The sequence below is a fragment of the Xenopus laevis genome, chromosome 5S, assembly GCF_017654675.1.
Source record: "Xenopus laevis strain J_2021 chromosome 5S, Xenopus_laevis_v10.1, whole genome shotgun sequence".
In the NCBI taxonomy this organism is placed as follows: Eukaryota; Metazoa; Chordata; class Amphibia; order Anura; family Pipidae; genus Xenopus; species Xenopus laevis.
The window spans coordinates 57,166,060-57,176,545 of record NC_054380.1 but is presented as its reverse complement, the minus strand read 5'-3'; positions in this window follow the sequence as shown (position 1 = coordinate 57,176,545).

Genomic DNA, 10,486 nt, shown 5'->3' with positions numbered 1-10,486 from the left:
AAATATATGTTTACCCCCCAAAACCATATATTTTTGGAAAGGACACATTCTACCGAATCTAAAATGGGTACCCATGCCTTTCTGCTCCAAACTACTAAGTCGCAAGACCTTCCCAAAATTGTCCGTTTTGGTGAAATATCTGAAAATTGCCTCAAAGCTTCAACTTCCTAGCACCATATCACCCATGTATCATTACGTATCAAGAAAAAGCACCCTAAATATGATTGTCAGGGTTCCTCCAAACAGTTTGGTGTCCATTGTTTATTGGTTTACCAAAGTATCTGGCATTTAGAGGCCCCAAAATCAAGTTAGTGCATACAAATAGTCCTGTAGGTAACTTCAGCTAATGAAAAATCAACACATTGACCACATTTTTGTGGGGTAAAAACACAGAAATATATGTTTACCCCCCAAAACCATATATTTTTGGAAAGTACACATTCTACCGAATCTAAAATGAGTACCCATGCCTTTCTGCTCCAAACTACTGAGTCGCAAGGCCTTCCCAAAATCGATGGTTTTGGTGAAATATCTGAAAATTGCCTCAAAGCTTCAACTTCCCAGCACCATATCACCCATGTATCATTACGTACCATGAAAAAACACCCTAAATATGATTGCCAGGGTTCCTCCAAACAGTTTGGTGGCCATTGTTCATAGGTTTACCAAAGTATCTGGCATTTAGAGGCCCCAAAATGAAGTTAGCACATATAAATAGTCCTGTATGTAACTTCAGCTAATGAAAAATCAACACATTGACTGCATTTTTTGTGGGGTAAAAACACAGAAATATATGTTTACCCCCCAAAACCATATATTTTTGGAAAGTACACATTCTACCGAATCTAAAATGAGTACCCATGCCTTTCTGCTCCAAACTACTGAGTCGCAAGGCCTTCCCAAAATCGACGGTTTTGGTGAAATATCTGAAAATTGTCTCAAAGCTTCAACTTCCCAGCACCATATCACCCATGTATCATTACGTACCAAGAAAAAGCACCCTAAATATGATTGCCAGGGTTCCTCCAAACAGTTTGGTGGCCATTGTTCATAGGTTCACCAAAGTATCTTGCATTTAGAGGCCCCAAAATGAAGTTAGCGCATATAAATAGTCCTGTATGTAACTTCAGCTAATGAAAAATCAACACATTGACTGCATTTTTTTGTGGGGTAAAAACACAGAAATATATGTTTACCCCCCAAAACCATATATTTTTGGAAAGTACACATTCTACCGAATCTAAAATGAGTACCCATGCCTTTCTGCTCCAAACTACTGAGTCGCAAGGCCTTCCCAAAATCGACGGTTTTGGTGAAATATCTGAAAATTGTCTCAAAGCTTCAACTTCCCAGCACCATATCACCCATGTATCATTACGTACCAAGAAAAGCACCCTAAATATGATTGCCAGGGTTCCTCCAAACAGTTTGGTGGCCATTGTTCATAGGTTTACCAAAGAATCTGGCATTTAGAGTCCCCGAAATGAAGTTATTAGCTGAAGTTACCCACAGGACTATTTATATGCACTAACTTCATTTTGGGGCCTCTAAATGCCAGATTCTTTGGTAAACCTATGAACAATGGCCACCAAACTGTTTGGAGGAACCCTGGCAATCATATTTAGGGTGCTTTTTCTTGGTACGTAATGATACATGGGTGATATGGTGCTGGGAATTTGAAGCTTTGAGGCAATTTTTAGATATTTCACCAAAACCGACAATTTTGGGAAGGGCTTGCGACTCAGTAGTTTGGAGCAGAAAGGCATGGGTACCCATTTTAGATTCGGTAGGATGTGTACTTTCCAAAAATATATGGTTTTGGGGGGTAAACATATATTTCTGTGTTTTTACCCCACAAAAAATGCAGTCAATGTGTTGATTTTTCATTAGCTGAAGTTACCTACAGGACTATTTATATGCGCTAACTTCATTTTGGGGCCTCTAAATGCAAGATACTTTGGTAAACCTATGAACAATGGCCACCAAACTGTTTGGAGGAACCCTGGCAATCATATTTAGGGTGCTTTTTCTTGGTACGTAATGATACATGGGTGATATGGTGCTGGGAATTTGAAGCTTTGAGGCAATTTTTAGATATTTCACCAAAACCGACAATTTTGGGAAGGCCTTGCGACTCAGTAGTTTGGAGCAGAAAGGCATGGGTACCCATTTTAGATTCGGTAGAATGTGTACTTTCCAAAAATATATGGTTTTGGGGGGTAAACATATATTTCTGTGTTTTTACCCCACAAAAAATGCAGTCAATGTGTTGATTTAGCTGAAGTTACCTACAGGACTATTTATATGCGCTAACTTCATTTTGGGGCCTCTAAATGCAAGATACTTTGGTAAACCTATGAACAATGGCCACCAAACTGTTTGGAGGAACCCTGGCAATCATATTTAGGGTGCTTTTTCTTGGTACGTAATGATACATGGGTAATATGGTGCTGGGAAGTCGAAGCTTTGAGGCAATTTTCAGATATTTCACCAAAACCGTCAATTTTGGGAAGGCCTTGCGACTCAGTAGTTTGGAGCAGAAAGGCATGGGTACTCATTTTAGATTCGGTAGAATGTGTACTTTCCAAAAAATATATGGTTTTGGGGGGTAAATATATATTTCTGTGTTTTTACCCCACAAAAATCTCCCAAATGAAAATAGTACATATGAATTTTCACATATGACACTCTGACTGCTACAATACAAGCACCTGGTATGTGCATTATGCACCATAAGACCCCCTAACAGTATAGAGACCCTAGAAAACCATATATTTTCTGAAAGCACACATTCAGACGAATCTAAAGCAAGTAATTACATCTTTCTACTGCAAACTACAAAACCACAAAGCAATGCTAAACATAACGCTTTTTATGGAATTTCTGAAAATAGTCACAAAGCTTGCATTTTACCCCATTATATACCCCACATTTTGTAACGTACCAGCAAAAGTCATCCTCAATATGAAAGCCAGGAGTGTACTGAACAGTGTGATGCCTGATATGAAAAGATTTACCAAACTAGGTGGCATACAGAGACGCCCAAATGAAAATAGTACATATGAATTTTCACATATGACACTCTGACTGCTACAATACAAGCACCTGGTATGTGCATTATGCACCATAAGACCCCCTAACAGTATAGAGACCCTAGAAAACCATATATTTTCTGAAAGCACACATTCAGACGAATCTAAAGCAAGTAATTACATCTTTCTACTGCAAACTACAAAACCACAAAGCAATGCTAAACATAACGCTTTTTATGGAATTTCTGAAAATAGTCACAAAGCTTGCATTTTACCCCATTATATACCCCACATTTTGTAACGTACCAGCAAAAGTCATCCTCAATATGAAAGCCAGGAGTGTACTGAACAGTGTGATGCCTGATATGAAAAGATTTACCAAACTAGGTGGCATACAGAGACGCCCAAATGAAAATAGTACATATGAATTTTCACATATGACACTCTGACTGCTACAATACAACACCTGGTATGTGCATTATGCACCATAAGACCCCCTAACAGTATGGAGACCCTAGAAACCCATATATTTTCTGAAAGTACACATTCAGATGAATCTAAAGCAGGTAATTACAATTTTCTACTGCAAACTACAAAACCGCAAAGCAATGCTAAACATAACGCTTTTTATGGAAATTCTGAAAATAGTCACAAAGCTTGCATTTTACCCCATTATATACCCCACATTTTGTAACGTACCAGCAAAAGTCATCCTAAATATGAAAGCAAGGAGTGTACTGAACAGTTTGATGCCTGATATGAAAAGATTTACCAAACTACTTTGTACACAGAGACCTCCAAATGGTTATATAGCAGACAAAATTTCCAAGGTCAAAATGAAGTAACAAAAATCCCTAAAATCCAACAAAACCGCAAAAATCAATGCTTTTTTTTTTTTCGCCTACTGTAATCAGCAGTCAGAATCAATTTTTGATAATTTTAGCATGGCCAAATAGGTTTTACAGACAGAAAAAGGGGAACAACACCTTTGCAAAGCTGAAAATGTAATAAAATGGCAAAACATGCAATAAAATGTCTAAAAATGCACCAAAATCACCCAAATTGCAGTATAATCACCAAAATAACATACAAAAGGTATTGCGCAGTGCAATTAGCGAATACGCTATTCGCAATGGCAATAAAACAGTTTTTTCAGCAAAAAAAACAGACGATGCGATAAGAAAAAAAAAAAAAAATACACAACAGTGCAAGTGTGTATGTGTGTGTGTACAACTGACCAATTGCATGTTGTGTGTGTGTGCAAGCGTGTGGGGGTGCTGTGAATGTGTGTGACCCCCCTGATCCCCCAAAAATGTATGTGATTGTGTGTAAGTGTGAATGTAAGTGTGTAATGGGAAAATAAGTGTGTGTTTGTGTGTTTGTGTGTGTTTCTGTGTGTGGATGGGCACTAACCTGGGGGAAGCAGGTCCAGATCGTTGTGCAGGGCTGGAGGAAGAAAATGCTGCATCACCCAGGAAGATCCGTTGAGAGGGGGCGGAGCTTCGGCTCAGGAAGTGAAAGCAGCAGCAGGACACGCAGTGTGCACGTGTCTGCTGCTGCATTTGGGGCCCCTGGGCGATCGCGCCTCAGGGGCCACTCGTTCCCGGCCCCTGCTCGTTGCCTGGGGGCTGGGGAACGAAGAGGAATGGAGCAAGCGGCTTGAAAAGCCGCTCCTCCGTTCCCTAACCCTGAAATGCTGCAGAACGTAGAATCTACGTTCTGTGGCATTTCAAGTGCCATCCCCACAGAACGTAGATTCTACGTGGGGTGGCACTTAAAGGGTTAACAGAATCAGCCATCACAATATCCGGCAGGACATTCCACAACCTCACTGTCATGACTGTGAAGAACTACCGACGTTGCTTCAAATGAAAGTTATTTTCCTCTAAAGGAAAGGGGTGGCCTCTGGTGCAGTGATTCTCTTTATGAGAAAAAGGTCCCCTGCTATTTGTCTATAATGTCCTCTAATATACTTGTAAATTGTAATCATGTCCCCTCTCAAGCGTGTTTTTCCAGAGAAAACAACCCCAAGTTTGACAGTCTACCCTCATAATTTAGTCTTCCATCCATATAACCAGTTTTGTTGCATGTCGCTACACTCTGGACTGGATGTCAGAGTACCGGGTGGTCTAGTGGCGCAGGGACACCCACCACACCCACACTCACGTTGCTTCCAGGTTTTGGCGCAATAGCAGCATCTGATGTTGTCTCGCTTTGCACAAATTTCAAATATTTAAAGGTACCATGTCCCTATTCACATTGCCCAATGTAGGTCTAATTTCTAATAGTTCCTGGGTGCTCTTATTGTTCTGATCTCTGTTCCTTGACCTTAGCCTGTCCCTGACATCTGCTACTTTGCTGCCTCTACAGACCTCTGCCTGTTTACTGACCATTCTTTGGATCCTGATTTTGTACTGTGCTACTGTTGATTCTGACCCCAGCCTGTGACCCCGACTACATCTCTGATTCTTGATTTTGTACTGCACTTTGGTACTGACCCAGCATGCTCCTTGTTCCCCGTACTTCTTGTAAACGTTCAGTTCCCATGCCTGCCCAGAACACTTCTACTTGGTTCTCTCACTTTAAGATCTGGTGGCATCCCAGTAACAGATGGCTACTCCCGATGTGAAAGATGCTATAGGTGGAAGCGTGCGCTGTGACCAGATCTTGGGTTTGTTCTGGGTGAATCATGCACCATTGGTAGTAATTACTAAAATTGGGGTTATTAAGAAGAAAACCTTCATTAACTGGTTCCTCATTTGTGTATACAGATGAAAAATAACAGTTCAGAATCTCTTCTTTTTCTCTGTTCTCATCAACCAGCTGACCCCCCCTCTGATATTAAGAAAGTGCATGGGCACCTTAGACATATACCGGTAACCAAAATATGATCATCTCAGCAGTGTACCCATGCCATTACTGCCTTGAAATGTTTTGCTTGCAGCCGTGCTTTAGCTACTGGCCTTCCATAATTGTCTCCTGATTCAGTTCCAGACAATCTCAATGGAGTTTTTGCAAGCTGCCTATTGGTTATAATACTAAAAATGTTATTGTTTGTAAACTATACAATACTTTATTCCATTTATTGTTCAGAATTGAAACACTGGATAGGAGGAACCAAGCACGTATAAAGACATGTTACATTATGATTAGACTCACAATCATTGCTTGTTTTGCTGTGATTGTGTCTGGCAAAAAAGGTAAGGGATCTTACCCTTGCATTCTATTTCAGTGCTGTGCTGTAAAAGATTGTCTTAAAACAAGTGATCTCAAAATAAAAGTATAGGAAACATAAAATGTGGAGGCTTATTTATTTGAGGATGGATTTTAGTGGTTTTTGAAACCAAGACTTAGGGGCAGATTCATCAAGGGTCCAATTTCGAAGTAAAAAATACTTCGAAATTCGACCATCGAATTAAAATAATTCGACTTCGAATATCGAATATCTGCCCATAAAATCACATTCTCTAAAACCAGGAATGTCATTGAACTTATTCATAGATCCGAATATAAAAAGTAGAATAAAAAAAAGCGCTAAACAATGCACTAAAAAATACAAATACCACAAAAACCTCGAAAACCATTCACTTCTATAGCACCTGCAAACCATCGAAATGGCACGCATTCAACGGGACTCCATGTTTATACCTTTGGAGAAAAACTGTTAAGCGGAGGGTTCGGGGCAAGAGCACCCAAACCAAGTCACCTCTGTGTTGAGCGGATTTTAAATTTAAAGTTTACCGCTACGAAAGTCTGTCTAAATTGATTATACGGCAGGGAGGTTGCAGAGCCCCTTCTCCGTTTTTGTTTAGTTCTATAGCACCTGGACAACTTTTTAGAGCTTTGTAAAAAATATAGGAATCCTCAATGTTAGATTCAATTGTTAGTTAATGGGCTCCATATTATACTGGTGGTCAGTGTTGCAGATTCTATGAGTTTGCATTATACTTTGCAGCAAAACAAAGTTCAAGAAAGTAAATAATATTCTGTAAGTTTACCACATCTCAGTTTATGGTCCAAGAAAAAGACCCTTATATCATATATTTTCTGAATGGTTCTTTGCTGAAAGCTGAATTGTTGTGACGTGTGAAAAATATGACCAGTTGCCTTGTTGTAGATTACAAAGCAATGTTCTACCATGAATGCATCGGCTGCTTGGTCGTTTATGCTAAAAGCAACAAGCATCATTTAGCATAATTTGCTAACAAAAGGGGGAATTGCAACTTGTAAGCACAATTACATATAAACTCATTGGGTGGCAGAAGTTCTTTTAAAAATTTTTTTAAATCACTGTCTGTGGTTTATATTTATTAAAAACACAAAATTAGCAGTACTGGACCATGGCTGGAATCTGGGCTGTAACTGGAAGCTCAGTTTTCTCAGGGGCTAATATTTGTTCTCCTATGTACCTTGAATGCAACCCAGATTTTTGCACAAATAAATAATGGTTGGTTAAGAAATGGTATTTGTATACTGTATTTCCATCTGGTTTGATCACTAGATCACAGAAATTTTCTTTACTTGAAAAGCTGTGTAAGACATGCCATGAACATAGCATTCTGCATACTAAATAAACAAACACCTCATTTAACTAGTGTGATTTGTTCTACATAGAGTAGCATCTACAAATATCTGAAAATACTCTCAGATATTGTTATTGTTCTGAGATCTACTATTGTTCTGAGATTTGAATCAATGGAGCAGGGACACTGAGCAGATCTGCTCCTCACAGCCTGCAAAAATACCCATAGCCTTAGTGAGTAGGGTAGTCTCTAAAGAGACCTTCTTTCAGCAGTTTTCCTGTCAGAAATAATGTAGGATAATTGACATATAACCTGAAAATCCAGTTTCATCACAAGAGGACCATGCAATTATTTTGAACTACTTGCAATAGTAATATACTGTAGCTATATTGTTGCCCAACACTGGATCAGCTGTAAAGGCACTTCACCAGCTCTGAGAAGCTCTATTGAAATCAATTGGTTTGCCAGCTGGGAGATGGATTGCAATGTATATGTATGTATGTATGTATGTATGATCTGCATAAAAGTTCAGCCAGTGGGATGGCAGGAGAGACAGATTGCAACATGCAGTGCCATCCAGCATTCAAATGCAGTCGAATTCTGAATACCAGATATACTTGCTGAAACATGGACAGTATCTAATCGGATTTTATTCAGCACCTCATAGAATACCAAGCAACTGTATCTGTAGAAATAAGTCACATCAACTGGACTTGCTGTGGTTTTTTTCTCCTTGAAGACGTTTCACCAGTCATCCAACTGGCTTTCTCAATTCAGAATAACTTATAACTAACTTGTAATAAGCACCTGTATTTTGATGTGTAGTTGCATAAAAAATGCCCATGTGTAAGAGCCCTAAGGGTATTAAAAGATTCTACTATTACCTCCACCTGCGAGTAAGTTATTAAGCACTTTAGATACCCCTCACTGAGCTATCATGTACAAACTAAAACATATTTACAGTTTTTTCTGTAGGTGTATTTATCACATGCTTTGATTTTGTATTCGGACAAACAACACATACAAATACAGTAAATGGTATAACAGGGCCCACTGGCACAAAGTTAAGCAATTTCGAAATCACTGCTGACAACTTCAGTTGCTGAGTTAGTGAATGGCATAGGTATTGTTTGGGATCACTAAGTGGGATGTTACATTGGGAGGAAGGTAGTGCCATCCAGACAAGGCCAGTCCATGGGCAAGTCAAGGTAGCAAGAATCTACATATTGGAGTGGTGTTTTGGGGGGGGATACAATGCCGCACAGCCAAAATTTTCCCAGCTGTGTTCAATCATGTTCTTTTCATTATTCAAATATTGGGACATGTATCCCTCACCTACTAGCATAATTTTAACCCGTTGCTATGGCCATGACAATACATACAATGCCCAGTGACTCAAAGGTTCCAAAGTGTCCTAGGCAATCCCTTATTTAAGTCAGTGATCACTAAGTCAGTTTCAGTGATCTTAATGGGGTTGCTAACCTTTGCGTTAACTTTCATTATGATAGAGATATTCTGAGACAATTTGCAATTGGTTTTCATTTGCATTACTTATTTAGCTTTTTACTCAGCAGCTCTTCAGTTTACAATTTCAGCAATCTGGTTGCTAGTGTTGAAATTACCCTAGCAACCATGCGCTGCTTTGAATAAGAGACTTAAATATGAATAGGAGAGAACCTGAATTGCAGGATGAAATCAAAAGTAGCATTAGTGATAACTTTGCAGCTTTTACAGAGCATGTTTTTTTTAGAGTGTCAGTGACCCCCCAATTGAAAGGTGTAGAGTTAGAAGGCTGCAAAGAAGTTTTAATAAAAACTATAAAATGTGAACCACCCCATTAAAGTCAGAATTAATTTCCCAATTTTCTCACCATTGCCTACAGCTGTTTAGATGAGAGTACTGTACAACTCAGGCCGGAGTTGAAAGAGAAGGGCACCTAGCAATGAATTAAAACGGTTGTTTGCCTCCATGGGTCTCCATCTGGGGAGTGTTAGGCTTACTATCATACCCTAATACCCTATTCCTGGGGAAAAGTGTCCCGTACAAACACATTCCTCATGATTGGATTGAGAATAATACAACGCTTACATTTATTTTCTGTATTTGATTAAATACATTAAACACGCCAGATGTTTCAAAGTGTCCAATTTGTCTTTGGTAATTTGGAAAATTGCCCATCTGCACTGCAAACACTATCAAATTTCAGAAAAGGATTTTTATACCCTCACTGCTCTCACGTAGGAACAGTGTCGGACTGGCCCACCAGGATACCAGGAAAACTCCCGGTGAGCCCAGGCAGGGCTGCCATCAGGGGGGGACAGGGGGGAGAGTTGTAGGGGGCCCCAAGGGTAAGGGGGGCCCTGCCACGCCATACTTACTTGATTAGCCGGGCCCCCCCATCTTTCTGAGAGCTGCTGACTTCGGGAAGGCATGGACGTTTAAGGGGCCCTGGCCACCAATTTTTTTTTCTCATGTGGGGTCCTAGCCACCAATATTTTTTAATGCGGGAGCCCTGGCCACAAATGGTTTTTTTTATGGGGGACCCTGACCATCAATATCTTTTTATTTTTTATTATGTGGGAACCCGAGCCACCAATCGGACCTGTAGGTGGGGCTTGCGGTGGGCGCAGCCCAAGGGGCCCAGGAAATTTTGTCAGATGGGGCCCTGCGATTTCTGATGGTGGTCCTGGGCCCAGGTGTCAGTGGCCCTCATGCTGCTAAACATTTGGCCTATTACATGGTTATTCCCTATTTATATGAGAACAAAGAGGCCAAATAGATGGAATAATAGATTATAGTATGTAAAGAAAAGAGACTAGGAGAATAGAGGCTGAGTGAGGAGAGGAAGAATATTAGTACTGAGAGTGGCCCCCATGGTCTAAGGTTTTTTGGTCGGCCCCTAATCTAGTGCTTTTGGATGGGCCCCTGGTG